Raw genomic sequence first — 16,235 nt, 5'->3', positions numbered from 1 at the left:
GACCGTACCCTCCCACTCCACGAGATACTGGAGACCACTCATCCGGCGCCTCGAGTCCAAGATGGTCCGGACCCTGTACGCCGGGGCCCCCTCGATGTCCAAAGGGGCGGAGGGGTCTCTCCTATCTCATCTTCTTGGAGTGGGCCAGCTACCACCCGGCCTGAGAAGAGACACATGGAACGAGGGGTTAATATTATTGTACTCAATAGGCAGTTGTAACCTGTAACACACCTCGTTCAATCTTCTCAGGACTTTAAAGGGGCCCCACAAACCGCCGACCCAGCTTCCGGCAGGGCAGGCGGAGGGGCAGGTTTCGAGTCGAGAGCCAGACTCGATCTCCCGGTGCGTACACCGGTCCCTCACTGCGGTGGCGATCGGCGCTCGCCTTTTGTTGACGGATGGCCCGCTGCAGATGGACATGGGCAGCGTCCCACGTCTCCTCCGAGCGCCGAATCCACTCGTCCACCGCAGGGGCCTCGATCTGGCTCTCGTGCCACGGTGCCAGGACCGGCTGATACCCTAAAACACACTGGAAAGGTGTTAAGTTGGTGGAGGAGTGGCGGAGAGAGTTCTGGGCCATCTCTGCCCAGGGGATATACCTAGACCACTCCTCCGGCCGGTCCCGGCAATAGGACCTCAGAAACCTACCCACATCCTGGTTGACTCGTTCAACCTGCCCATTGCTCTCTGGGTGGTACCCCGAGGTAAGGCTCACCGAGACCCCCAAGCGTTCCATGAACGCCCCCAGACTCTGGAGGTGAACTGGGGACCTCGGTCAGACACAATATCCTCGGGGACCCCATAGTGCCGGAACACGTGGGTAAATACGGCCTCGGCGGTCTGTAGGGCAGTAGGGAGACCCGGCATTGGGAGGAGACGACAGGCCTTGGAGAACCGATCCACAACGACCAAAATGGTGGTATTCCCCTGGGAAGGGGGTAGGTCGGTTACAAAATCCACCGAGAGGTGGGACCATGGTCGTTGTGGAACGGGCAGGGGATGTAACTTACCCCTGGGCAAATGTCTAGGCGCCTTACACTGGGCACACACCGAGCAGGAGGAGACATAAACCCTCACATCCTTAGCTAACGTTGGCCACCAGTATTTCACGCTAAGGCAGTGCACTGTCCGGCCAATACCTGGATGTCCAGAGGAGGGTGATGTATGAGCCCAATAAATAAGACGATCACGAACCTCGAGCGGAACGTACGTCCGCCCCCACAGGACACTCGGGGGAGTAGGGTCGGTACGCAGTGCCCGCTCGATTTCGCGATCGACCTCCCATACCACCGGAGCCACCAGACAAGACTCCGGCAGTATGGAAGTAGGCTCAATGGCCCTCTCCTCTGTGTCATACCGCCGGGACAGGGCGTCTGCCTTACCGTTCTGGGACCCTGGGATGTATGTGATCTTAAAAACAAACCGGGTCAGGAACATGTTCCACCTAGCCTGACGAGGGTTCAATCTCCTAGCTGCCCGGATGTACTCCAGGTTACGGTGATCAGTCAGAATGAGGAAAGGGTGTTGAGCCCCCTCAAGCCAATGCCTCCACACCTTTAGGGCCTGGACTACAGCTAACAACTCCCTGTCCCCAACGTCATAATTGCACTCCGCCGAGCTGAGCTTCTTGGAGTAGAACGCACAGGGGCGGAGCTTAGGTGGCGTGCCGGACCGTTGTGACAGGACTGCCCCAATACCGGTCTCGGACGCGTCTACCTCTACTTGGAATGATAAAGAGGGATCCGGAATGCGCCAGCACCGGGGCCGAGGTGAACAGGTTCTTCAGTTTGACAAATGCCCTGTCCGCCTCAGCTGACCACTGCAAACGAACCGGACCCCCCTTTAGCAGGGACGTAATGGGAGCTGCAACCTGTCCAAAGCCCCGGATAAACCTCCGGTAGTAATTAGCAAAACCCAAGAACTGCTGCACCTCTTTTACAGTGGTTGGAGTTTGCCAATTACGCACGGCCGACACATGGTCAACCTCTATCTCCACACCAGACGCGGACAACCGATAACCCAAAAAGGAGACGGACTCCTGGAAGAACAGGCATTTCTCTGCCTTGACATACAAGTCATGCTCCAACAGTCTTCTCAACACTCGGCGCACCAGGGCTACATGCTCGGCTCGTGTAGAAGAGTACACTAGGATGTCGTCGATGTACACTACCACACCCTGCCCATGCATGTCCCGGAAAATCTCGTCAACAAAGGATTGGAAGACTGAAGGAGCATTCATTAACCCGTATGGCATGACGAGATACTCGTAATGACCCGAGGTGGTACTAAATGCCGTTTTCCATTCATCCCCCTCCCTAATGCGCACCAGATTGTACGCGTTCCTGAGATCCAACTTTGTGAAGAACTGCGCTCCGCGTAATGACTCCGTCATAGTCGCAATCAGTGGAAGAGGGTAACTGTACTTAACCGTGATCTGATTGAGACTACGGTAATCAATACACGGGCGCAAACCCCCGTCCTTCTTCTTCACAAAGAAGAAACTCGAGGAAACCGGGGAAGTGGAGGACCGAATGTATCCCTGTGCCAAGGACTCGGCTATGTAAGTCTCCATAGCCGCAGTCTCCTCTTGAGACAGGGGATACACACGGCTCCGCGGAAGTGCCGCTCCTGTTTGGAGATTTATCGCACAGTCCCCCTGTCTATGAGGTGGTAGCCGTGTTGCCCTCGTTTTGCTGAACACAAGTGCTAAGTCCTCATACTCAGGGGGAATGCGCATTGCGGGCACTTGGTTCGGACTCTCTACCGAGGTCGCCCCTAAGGAAACACCTAGACATTTCCCCTACACACTGGGCAGACCACTCCATAAGTGCCCTCTGTTGCCACGCAATGGTAGGATCATGGGCGCTTAACCAGGGAAGCCCCAGCACCACGGGGGTACGCAGGAGAGTCAATCAGATAAAACTGAATGATCTCCTCATGACCCCCGCGTCGTCATCTTAAGTGGTGCTGTGACTTCTCTGATCAGCCCCGACCCCAACGGCCGGCTGTCTAGGGCGTGGACAGGAAAGGGGCTTCTACCGGCCAAGGGGAATTCCTAACCTATGACAAAATGCACGATCAATAAAATTCCCAGCTGCGCCTGAATCTACTAGCGCCTTATGCTGGGAATGAGGTGCCACCTGTGGAAATCTCACAGGAATACTCATGTGACCAACAGAGAGCTCTGGGTAAGTGGTGCGCCTACTCACCTGAAATGACTCCCCAGTGCGTGACCTGTTGTCCCCCTCTCCCCAGGAGACCCTCCCCAGCACCTGGCCGCGGTGTGTCCTCCACGGCCACAGTTGGTGCAGGGGATGGCCCCCCTCGGGTTCTCTCTCCTCCTCTCTCTAGCGCCAGCACCCCCGAGCTCCATGGGAATCGGCTCGGAGGTGCTGGAGGGTGGAATGGACGACCCCCACTCGGGACGTCCCGCGGGTAGCCAGCAGGGTGTCGAGACGGATGGAGATGTCCACCAACTGGTCGAAGGATAGGTTGGTGTCCCTGCAGGCCAGCTCACGACGAACGTCCTCTCGTAGGCTACACCGGTAATGGTCGATGAGGGCCCTCTCATTCCACCCCGCATCCGCCGCTAGAGTCCGGAACTCCAGGGCGAACTCCTGTGCGCTCCTCTTCCCCTGTCGGAGGTGGGACAGACGCTCCCCGCCGCCTTTCCCTCAGGTGGGTGATCGAAGACAGCCCTGAAGCGGCGGGAGAACTCCGCGTAGGTGATGGTAGCGGCGTCTATTCCCCTCCATTCGGCGTTGGCCCACTCCAAAGCCTTGCCGGATAGACAGGAGATGAGGGCGGAGACGCTCTCGTATCCCGAGGGCGCTGGGTGTAGGGTAGCCAGGTAAAGTTCCACCTGCAGGAGGACCCCGACACCCGGCTGCAGAACCGTCATATGCCCTCGGGAGCGAGAGCCGAATGCCCCTGGGTTCCGGTGCTGAGAGAGGAGGACTGGCCCGTTGGTGATGGGATGGTGTAAGAAGACGTGGGCACCTCCCCAGTAACCAACCGGCGCAGAGTGTTGGACACCTCGTCCATGGCGGACCCAAGTTGCCGGATCATGGTGTCCTGATAGCTGATCCGTTCCTCCAGCGACTTGGGTGTTGCAGCTGCTCCTGCTGACTCCATGGTTGGTGTGTTGTTCTGTCAGTAGAACCGATGTGGATGTGGTGGAGGAGTCAGGCGCAGGACACAGAGGCTTCGTCCAACAGACTTTACTAGTCAAAAGTGCTCAATTACAATACACGGCCTCGAAAACAAACAGAGGCGAGTGAATACGTAAACCATGCGTAAACACTAAACAAACAAACAGAGCGTCAAAACGCAGCTCCGAAAATACAGGCAGACAACAACACACAATCTAACCAATACCAAACAGGGAACTTATAGGACACGTAATCAGAACACAAACAGACACAGGTGTACAAGACAGACCAAAGCAATCACACCACGAAACATTCAACGGTGGCAGCTAGTACTCCGGGGACGGCGAACGCCGAAGCCTGCCCGAACCAGGAGGAGGAGCAGTCTCGGCCGAAACCGTGACAGGATATACTTATATTCCCCCATTTTTGTTTTGTTTCGTTATTTATTTTTCAATTCTTACATTATTCCTGTGCGTACATATAATAATTATTATTTGTACTTTATTATTATTTTCTCTTAGCATTTTAGTATTATGTATGTGTATATTTTAAATTTGTATAGATTATTATTCTGGGGTATGCATGTTTGTGTATGTAGATGTGTGTGTATGGATGTATGTGTGTATGCGTGTGTATGTATCTGTATATATTTAAGAATATTTATTTTATATGTATATTTTTTGGGGGTGTGTGTATATGTATGTGTGCGTGTATACGTGTGTGTGTGTGTGCGTATATATATACGTAAGTGTGTGTGTATGTATGTAGGTATGCACATGTATGTATGTGTGTGTGTGTGTGTGTGGATGTGTATATGTGTATGTGTGCACATATGTATATATAAATCACTATTTTTTTGAATTATTTGAAAATAATATATTATTATTATTATTATTATTACATTTTTAATTTTTTTACATTTTTATTTACTTTGGTATTTTTTTGATTGGGGGGTACGTTCAATTTATCAAAATCCTTGTTCCCATCTCCTAACCCACAATATGTAACTGTCCTGCTGTCTGTCGGTTACTGATGGTTTATGTTTAGACCGGCGTTGCTTAGCAATAGAATATTGTGATGATACATCTTGCTTATCTCAGGGATTGACCCAAGATGAACCTTAAGTGCGCAATATGTTTAAGTTGCAACTTATTCTGTTTAGGTTTATTAGATGCTAATTGAACACTTTAAGTGCGGGAGCCTCCTCAGTTCATATGTTAGTTGAAGTTCTAGGATAGTGAGAGGTGAGCGCATAGTTGGGATTTTATTTGTGTTTTACCTCTTGTTCGAGGTCGCGCCGTGCTTTTTTGGCATCGGCCAGACAATGTGTTGGTTATTTTTATTTTCATATTTTTTTCTGTCCTATGTGTGTATGCCTGTTAAATGTGGGTTGATGGGGGGTAAAGGTTGGGGAAAGTAGGGGAACAGGGTGGAGAGTAAAGGTGCTTGCGGGGGGAAGGGTGGGTTGGATACTGCTCGGGTGTAGGTGCTACATATGCTGATCGTGATGGTTTGGTGCGCTTTCTTACCTTTTTAGTGAGTTACATGTTATGCAGGCCACCATAGGAACTACAAATGAGAGGAGGGGCGGGACTTACATTCACTTCCTGGAATGTCAAGGGTTTAAACGAACCAATTAAGAGAGGCAGGGTCCTAGCCCACTTGAAAGCACTTTCGTCTGATATTATATTTTTGCAAGAAACCCATCTGAAAAACTAATCTCATAACAGACTTAAATGTAAGTGGGTGGGACAAGTGTATCACTCTAACTTCTCTGCCAAAACGAGAGGCACAGCGATTCTGGTACGGAAAGGAATTCCCTTTCTACATAAAACCACTATTGTGGATAAAGAGGGTCGTTATGTGATCGTAATAGGAGAGATCCATTCTACTTCTGTAACTCTACTAAATATCTATGGGCCAAACATTGATAACCCCTCTTTTTTCAAAAGAGTCCTTGCCCTGATTCCAGATATCTCCCATACTAATCTGGTCATTGGAGGGGATCTTAACTGTGTACTAGACCAATATTTGGATAGATCCTCTACCCGGCGAACCCCTACCTCCTATTCAAGCGAATTCTTGAATACCTACATAAAAAATTCTAATTTATTTGATATATGGAGGATCTCTAATCCTACGGGTAGGGAATACTCCTTTTACTCTCATGTTCACAATGTATATAGTAGGGGAACCAATACACAAAAACATTTATGCACGCACGACTGTAAGTCGCTTTGGATAAAAGCGTCTGCTAAATGGCATATTATATTATTATATACTCGAATTGACTACTTTTTGGTTGATGCTAAACTACTCCCCTATACCTGTAATGTGAGATATCATGATATTATAATCTCTGACCACAGTCCACTCACCTTCTCCCTGAGATTGGGTGACATCGTACCAAACGAGAGGGTCTGGAGGTTGAATCCTCAGCTCCTCACAGAACCAACATTCTGTGAACATCTTAAAGACCAAATTAAATTTTTCTTTGATACCAACGACAACACAGAGACTTCCCCAGCATTATTGTGGGAAACGCTGAAGGCTTATTTGAGAGGCTGTATCATCTCCTTTCAGACTGCCAGGAGTAGGCAAAACAGAAAAAAATTGGTAGAACTGGAGGGACAAATTCACTTACTGGATAGGGAGAATGCTAGACATCCATTTATGGAGAAACATAAACAAATTATGTCTTTAAAATTCAAATACAATCAGATCCTCTCGGCTAAAATTGCTAAATCTTTTCTCTATGCCAAGCAAAAATATTTTGAGTTTGGTGACAAACCACACAAATTACTCGCCAGACAACTTCGAAAAAACGTGAGTGACCGAATGATTCACAAAGTTAAATCTGCATCTGGGGAATTACTCTCCTCCCCCAAAGACATCAATGACAGATTCCGTCAGTTTTATGAGACTCTATATACATCTAAAGCGGATCCTAACCCCTTAATTATGCAAAACTTTTTGGAGGACTGTAATCTTCCTGCCCTGAACCAGGAAGACTAACTTCCTGAATAAGGAAATATCTCTTGAAGAAATTAGAGAAACAATTAAATCTCTAAAGAGTGGCAAGACCCCGGGCCCAGATGGATACCCTGGTGAATTCTATAAAACATTCAGCAACATACTATCTCCCTACCTGCACAAAATGTTGGTTCGGGCCAATGAGGATGGAGCTCTCCCATCTACTTTGGATGAGGCGTTTATTACAGTTATACATAAGAAGGGTAAAGATCCGGAAGAGGTAGGGTCATACAGACCAATATCCCTCCTTAATACAGACCAAAAGATTTTAGCAAAAACTCTGGCTAACAGGCTTAGCACTTTAATTGGCAAATTGGTCCATTCGGACCAGACCGGCTTTATCCCTAATAGAAACCAATTCTTCAATCTCAGGCGCCTCTTCAACATTATGTATTCTCAGAGGTTACCTAACGTGGACCTTGCCGTTATATCTCTTGACGCTTGAAAAGGCCTTTGACCAAGTTGAGTGGCCCTATCTATTCAAGGTCCTACATACATTTAATATTGGAGATGGGTTCATAAATTGGATCCAGCTTTTATATAGGAACCCCTGTGCGAGAATACTCACTAACCAATCAATGTCGCCCCGATTTAACCTTCACAGAGGGACAAGGCAGGGTTGTGCGCTGTCGCCTATGCTCTTCGCCCTAATTATTGAACCTCTCGCTCAAGCGATCAGATCTCATTCAGCAATACACGGCTATAATACTAAAGATACTCTAAATAAGATTTCCCTATACGCAGATGATATTCTCCTCTATGTAACAGAACCCCAAGCTAGTATTCCAGCTATTCTTGAGGTGATTAATTTGTTTGGTACCTTCTCGGGATACAGAATAAATTGGAACAAGAGTGAATTAATGCCCATACGGTTGCAAAACACCTCCTGGCTAGAACATTTTCCAGTTAAGTTATCTTCAGAAAAATGTATCTACCTTGGAATTGTAGTTACCAAACAATACTCCTTACTATTTAAAGAGAATTTCCCTTCTCTGATGCAAAATCTCAAGGCAAACATACAGTTTTGGAGAACTCTCCCAATTTCTCTGCTCGGAAGAATTAATGCCATTAAAATGGTCTTCCTCCCACAACTGCTCTACCTATACCAGAACATCCCAGTATTCATACCTAAATCATTTCATAAACAACTGGACTCTATTATCAATCCTTTCATCTGGGATTATAAAACACACAGGATAGGTAAAAAACACCTATGTAAATCCAAGATGGAAGGAGGATTGTCTCTCCCAAATGTTATATTTTACTATTGGGCCGCTAACCTCCGCGCTGTTACGTTTTTTGCTGGATGACGCAACCCCGCCATCCAGCTGGCTTAGCATGGAGCGGGAGGAGTGTCACCCCTTCTCTATTGGTGCCGTGATTTTGTCACCTGTTAATCTGGAGATGTCACTTTACCATAACAATCCTATTATACAAAGCACAGTCCGAATCTGGAAGCAAATTAAAGTCCACTTTGAGCTTAGACCAATATCATTCATGCTCCCTGTTGCCAGGAATCCCTCTTTTGCCCCCTCTAACCTTGATAACACCTTTGAGCGATGGGGAGAGTTGGGGATAAGTACCATAGGGGATTTATATATAGGAGGGACCTTTGCTTCCTTTGAAGCGCTGAGGGAAACTTATAACCTTCCCAGAAGTAACTTTTTCAGATACCTACAAATTAGAGACTATGTTAGAAAACACCTCCCAACATTTGAGAATGCTAAACCTTCCATGTTTGACGGATGCATAAAAATATGCCCCCACCTCAGACAAACTGATATCTCGTCTATATGACGCTTTTCAATCTGTTAGCGCACCCTCTACAGATGCCATTAAGGCAAAATGGGAGGAAGAACTAGGGACTGATATTTCGGTGGCAGACTGGGAGGATAGCTTGGAGTATATCCACACCTGCTCCATTAACTCCAGACATCGTCTCATACAATTTAAGGTATTACACAGATTACACTATTCCAAAACTAAACTGCATAGGATATTTCCTGATACATCCCCTATGTGTGATAAATGTCAGGCTGAGCAGGGTACACTACTCCACTGCTTTGCCCTATGCTCTAGTCTGTATGGTTATTGGTGTGGAATATTTGGGGTCCTCTCTGAAGTTCTGGAGACTTCAATAGACCCAGACCCGCTTCTGATAATCCTGGGAGTATCCGATTCCCTAAACGGTTTAACAAACTCCCAAAAACAACTCATCTCTTACAGTCTCATTTCGGCAAAAAAATTAATCTTGTTGTTTTGGAAAAGGAGGGAAGCGCCCTCTACCAAATTATGGCTCAGCGAAGTGGCAAAAACTGTACACTTAGAAAGAATTAGATATATTCTGAACAATAAATGATCAACATTTGATAAAATCTGGCAGCCTTTCCTCTCTTACCTGGACCAGTCGGTACTGTGAATTTGTACTTTTTAACGCACTCTCAATTGTCATATTGTAATCTACCTTTGGGCAGCGTGTGCTGGCCCCGACACTCGAGCAGTCGGGAGGGGAATAGGGTGGAATGGGGGGGATAAAGGGGGGTATAAGTGGGGGGTTACATCTACCCTTTTTCTTTCTACCTGTCCCTGTTCTGTATGTCGTGTTTTGTAATATTTGTTTTGTGTCCAGAACTCTGGGTCTTGTTGTTCATGTCTGTTCTATTATGTTTAGATAAGAACTGTACACATGTCTTTCATACCTATACACCATTCTTGTGTGTGTTCAATAAAAAAATATTTGAACAGAAGAGGATTGGGAGAATGTCATATGGTCAGATGAAACCAAAATATAACTTTTTGGTAAAAACTCAACTCGTCGTGTTTGGAGGACAAAGAATGCTGAGTTGCATCCAAAGAACACCATACCTACTGTGAAGCATGGGGGTGGAAACATCATGCTTTGGGGCTGTTTTTCTGCAAAGGGACCAGGACGACTGATCCGTGTAAAGGAAAGAATGAATGGGGCCATGTATCGTGAGATTTTGAGTGAAAACCTCCTTCCATCAGTAAGGGCATTGAAGATGAAACGTGGCTGGGTCTTTCAGCATGACAATGATCCCAAACACACCGCCCGGGCAACGAAGGAGTGGCTTCGTAAGAAGCATTTCAAGGTCCTGGAGTGGCCTTGCCAGTCTCCAGATCTCAACCCCATAGAAAATCTTTGGAGGGAGTTGAAAGTCCGTGTTGCCCAGCGACAGCCCCAAAACATCACTGCTCTAGAGGAGATCTGCATGGAGGAATGGGCCAAAATACCAGCAACAGTGTGTGAAAACCTTGTGAAGACTTACAGAAAACGTTTGACCTGTGTCATTGCCAACAAAGGGTATATAACAAAGTATTGAGAAACTTTTGTTATTGACCAAATACTTATTTTCCACCATAATTTGCAAATAAATTCATTACAAATCCTACAATGTGATTTTCTGGATTTTTCTTCCTCATTTTGTCTGTCATAGTTGACGTGTACCTATGATGAAAATTACAGGCCTCTCTCATCTTTTTAAGTGGGAGAACTTGCACAATTGGTGGCTGACTAAATACTTTTTCCCCCACTGTATGTAATCAAGATATATTAGTGTTATATTTTTCCATTTTGTTTTTTACAGACGTTAGAATTTGTATTCCATTATGACACTAACGAGCATTTTGTGTAGATCGGTGACAAAAAAGGACAATGAAATCCATTTTAATCCCACTTTGTAACACAACAAAATGTGAAAACATCAAGGGGTGTGAATACTTTCTGAAGGCACTGTTAGTTAGTTTTTTTTTAGGGGGGGGGGTTAAGAAAACTAAAATACATTGTAGAAACTAGATATTACTAGACATAGCCTTCATATAAGTTACGTGGCATTTATTTAAAACAAAAAATACATTTTAGAAACTAGATACAAACAGACGTAGCCTTCATATAGCCTTCTGTGTATTAGTGAATAGTAGCCTTCTGTTTCCCTGCCAATTAGTAAACAGCTGTTTCCCCGCCAATGTGTTTGCCCCTAAGGTGGTGTTGGGACCGCTTGAGTAAGAGAGCGCTGTGGTAGAACCGTTTGTGGGAACATTTCTCGCTGTGGGACTGCAGATACGGCTCAAAATGGAAGTACAGGCAACATAACCCACTCTGTTATTATCTCTTTATCGAGCACAAAGGTCACGTTGCCCTGCTCAGATGTTACATGCATCAACCAATGGTTGCGTGCCATGTCATCGCCTGCGCCGTCAGATTGCTATAACATGTAACATGTGGTTAGTGAATAGACCTACTTCTGTAGCTTGATGTACAAGTATACCCCCTGGACAGGACACTAGTCTGGCGCAGGGCCTGACCCCCTAATCTCCTTATTGCCAAGCAGAGATGCATCCAGTCCCATTTTTTTTACAGCCTTATTGTATGACTCGGCCAGGGATTGATCTCACAAACCTTCCAATCTCAGGGCGGACGCTCTAATCACAAGGCCACTGAGTTGGTGATAATGTGGTTAGCTAACGTGTAAAATAACTATCCAGCCGTTGTAAGATCTAGCACGTGGCAGCAATGTCTGAGCAAGGGAACACGACCGAAGCAAAAGTCACACAATTCACATCGTTTTTTTTTTTTAACAAGTTACATTTGTTATGAATAAATCAAAAGCACAATCATGAATATATTGGTCAATTTACAGTAAGAAAATGCATGGTTATCTTCATATTTGCTAAACAGATTATATTTGTTGTAGTAATGGCATATCAGTAAAATCTATGTTTATAAACTGAGCAAAAATATAAACGCAACATGCAATTTCAACGATTTTACTGGGTTACAGTTCATATAAGGAAATCAGTCAATTGAAATTAATTCATTAGGCCCTAATCTATGGATTTCACATGACTGGGCAGGGGCGCTGCCATGGGTGGGCTCAGACGATCCCGCAGGTGAAGAAGCCAGATGTGGAGGTCCTGAGCTGGAGTGGTTACACGTGGTCTGCGGTTGTGAGACCGGTTGGACATACTGCCAAATTCTCTAAAATGACATTGGAGGAGGCTTATGGTAGAGAAATTAACATTCAGTTCTCTGGCAACAGCTCTGGTGGACATTCCTGCAATCAGCATGCCAATTGTACGCTCCCTCAAAACTTGAGACATCTGTGGCATTGTGTTGTGTGACAAAACTGCACATTTTAAAGTGGCCTTTTATTGTCCCCAGCACAAGGTGCACCTGTGTAATGCTAATGCTGTTTAATCATCTTATTGATATGCCACACCTGTCATGTGGATGGATTATCTTGGCAATGGAGAAATATTCACTGACAGGGATCTAAACAAATTTGTGCACAACATTTGAGATAAATAAGCTTCTTGTGCATATGGAACATTTCTAAGGTACTTTTATTTCAGCTCATGAAACATGGGACCAAAACTTTATATGTTGCGTTTATATTTTTGTTCAATATATTATAGTCCACTGAAGAAGGAAAAACAAATAGGAATATCACACATCTGAGAAACATGACCCAAAAACAGGACAAATGTATGAATCAATGAATCAATAAATAGATCAATAAAATAAAAGCACAGAGAGATCCTTGATGAAAACCTGCTCCAGAGCGCTCAGGACCTCAGACTGGGGCAAAGGTTCACCTTCCAACAGGACAACGACCCTAAACACACAGCCAAGACAACGCAGGAGTGGCTTCGGGACAAGTCTCTGAATGTCTTGAGTGGCCCAGCCAGAGCCTGGACTTGAACCACGATCGAACATCTCTGGAGAGACCTGAAATAGCTGTGCAGCAACGCTCCCCATCCAACCTGACAGTGCATGAGAGGATCTGCAGAGAAGAATGGGAGAAACTCCCCAAATACAGTTGTGCCAAGCTTGTAGCGTCATACCCAAGAAGACTCAAGGCTTTAATCGTTGCCAAAGGTGCTTCAACAAAGTACTGAGTAAAGAGTCACAATACTTATGTAAATGTGATATTTCAGAGTTTTTTAAAATACATTTGCTAACATTTCTAAAAACCTGTTTTTGCTTTGTCATTATGGGGTATTGTGTGTAGATTGATGAGGGGAAAAAAGTCAAGGGGTCTGAATACTTTGCGAATGCATCATGTATAGTTTATGATTCATCTGTAAAAGAGAAAACATAATTATTACATTGTAGCATAAAGATGTATAGAAAAACAGGACAAATGTATAAATAAGGATACATATAGACTGAGTATACAAAACATTATGAACACCGTCCTAATATTGAGTTGCACCATCTTTTGCCCTCAGAACAGCCTCAACTCGTCTGGGCATGGACTTTACAAGCTGTCGAAAGCGTTCAAGAGGGATGCTGTCCCATGTTGACTCCATTGCTTCCAAAAGTTGTGTCAAGTTGGCTGGATGTCCTTTGGGTGGTGGACCATTCTTAATGCACACGGGAAACTGTTCAGCGTGAAAAACCCAGCAGCGTTGCAGTTCTTGACACACTCAAACCGGTGCGCCTGGCACCTACTACCATACCTCGTTCAAAGGCACTTTAATATTTTGTCTTGCCCATTCACCCTCTGAATGGCACACATACATAATATAATCCATGTCTCAATTGTCTCAAGATTTAACAATCCTTCTTTAACCTGTCTCCTCCCCTTCAGCTACACTGATTGAAATGGCTTTAACAAGTAACATTAATAAGGGATCATAGATTTCACCTGGATTCACCTGGTCAGTCTGTCATGGAAAGAGCAGGTGTTCTTAATGTTTTGTCCACTCTGTGTATAAATGAATAAAGTACTCATTAGTAAAAGAGAAAGCAAGTTATCACATTATAACCTACATTACGGACCAATCATAGACCCAGGTTAAGGAAATACAGGCGTAGGTTTAATTCTTGATTGATAAACCAAGAACCAAACATTTCATTTCATTGACATACAAAATCCCAGATTGCCCCCTTTAACCATGGTTTACACACACGGCAGTCTGTGATTCAATATTTTTAGATGGAGATCATCAACCATAGTCCAGGATTCTTTTAGGCCATGTCTACGAAGTCAAATTATCAATCCAGTAGAGTCCTGGGGTAGATAATAATAATAATAATAATATGCCATTTAGCAGACGCTTTTATCCAAAGCGACTTACAGTCACGCGTGCATACATTTTTGTGTATGGGTGGTCCCGGGGATCGAACCCACTATCTTGGCGTTACAAGCGCCGTGCTCTACCAGCTGAGCTACAGAGGACCACGATCTACAGATAGACGATCTGTGTCGACAAAACAATCCCTTTACCTTCCCCTCTAAATGAACATTTTACATTTTAGGCATTTAGCAGGACGCTCTTATACAGAGCGACTTACAGTTAGGGAGTGCATACATTTTTTTTCATACTGGTCCCCCCGTGGGGATCGAACGCACAACCCTGGCGTTGCAAGCGCCGCGCTCTACCAACTGAGTTACACGGGACTACCAACACGGGATATACCAACACTGGATATACCAACACGGGATATACCAACACGGGATATACCAACACGGGATATACCAATGTATAAGGATGTGTAATACAGTACATCTGAGACAGAAACAGTGCCTATAAACTGGATGGTTCGAGCCCTGAATGCTGATTGGCTGAAAGCTGTGGTGTATCAGACTGTATACCACGGGTATGACAAAACATGTATTTTTACTGCTCTAATTATGTTGGTAACCAGTTTATAATAGCAATAAGGCACCTCGGGGGTTTGTGGCATATGGCCAATATACCACGGCTAAGGGCTGTGTCCAGGCACTCTGTGAATGGCCATATACCACACCCCCTCGTGCCTTATTGCTTAAATACACACTGTTGACAAATAGGGTCCAGTAGATGATGATGATGTTTCTCTTCACTCAGATGAAGAGAGCTCGCTGGGCTGGGACGATCTGACTGTTGTAGAAGACATTCGGACAAATAGAGGTTGCTATGCTGAAGGATAAAGTACTTCGGACAAATAGAGGTTGCTATGCTGATGGATAAAGTACTTCGGACAAATAGAGGTTGCTATGCTGAAGGATAAAGTAATTCGGACAAATAGAGGTTGCTATGCTGAAGGATAAAGTACTTCGGACAAATAGAGGTTGCTATGCTGAAGGATAAAGTACTTCGGACAAATAGAGGTTGCTATGCTGAAGGATAAAGTAATTCGGACAAATAGAGGTTGCTATGCTGAAGGATAAAGTACTTCGGACAAATAGAGGTTGCTATGCTGAAGGATAAAGTACTTCAGACAAATAGAGGTTGCTATGCTGAAGGATAAAGTACTTCGGACAAATAGAGGTTGCTATGCTGAAGGATAAAGTACTTCGGACAAATAGAGGTTGCTATGCTGAAGGATAATGTACTTCGGACAAATAGAGGTTGCTATGCTGAAGGATAATGTACTTCGGACAAATAGAGGCTGCTATGCTGAAGGATAAAGTACTTCAGACAAATAGAGCATATTCCAACATCAGATCATTAGCAAAGATAAGCTTTGGAAGTTCAGTGAAGAAGAACCATGACACTGCAGAGACCAGTTAAACAGTGGTGCAGAACACCAAGGATCCCAGGAGTAACTTCACAGGCTGTTTGAGTCCCTCTCCGCCACGCGGAGGTTCACGCTTTCAGCTTTCAGCGCGGCATTTCTGACAAGCCAGAGAAGTATGTTCGCAGTGATATCTTCTCTCTCAGTTTCAAGAGGGATTCAAATCTGTACTGGCCTGCTCCTGGACTAACAACAATTGTGAAAATAATGTTTTTTTAATCACAGAATTTTTTTGTTTTTTTGTAGGTGTATTTATTAGGGAGGCAGGTTAAATCATCCTTCATATTGATATCGGACGATAACGGCATAAACAACATCACATCAATATTGAATCACATGATGAGTTATCCATCTTGATAAACTTTATCTGCAGAACTGACAGGAATAAGTTTAAAGATGGAAAAACTCTAATTATGCACATGCCTGGGGTTTAGAAAACACCGTTACCTGGTTTAGACTAGCACATGGGTATAGAAAACACAGTTACACGTACCATTACCTGGTTTAGGCTAGCACACGGGTATAGA

This window comes from Coregonus clupeaformis, chromosome 31, assembly GCF_020615455.1.
Source record: "Coregonus clupeaformis isolate EN_2021a chromosome 31, ASM2061545v1, whole genome shotgun sequence".
NCBI lineage: Eukaryota > Metazoa > Chordata > Actinopteri > Salmoniformes > Salmonidae > Coregonus > Coregonus clupeaformis.
This window is presented reverse-complemented; position numbering follows the sequence as displayed.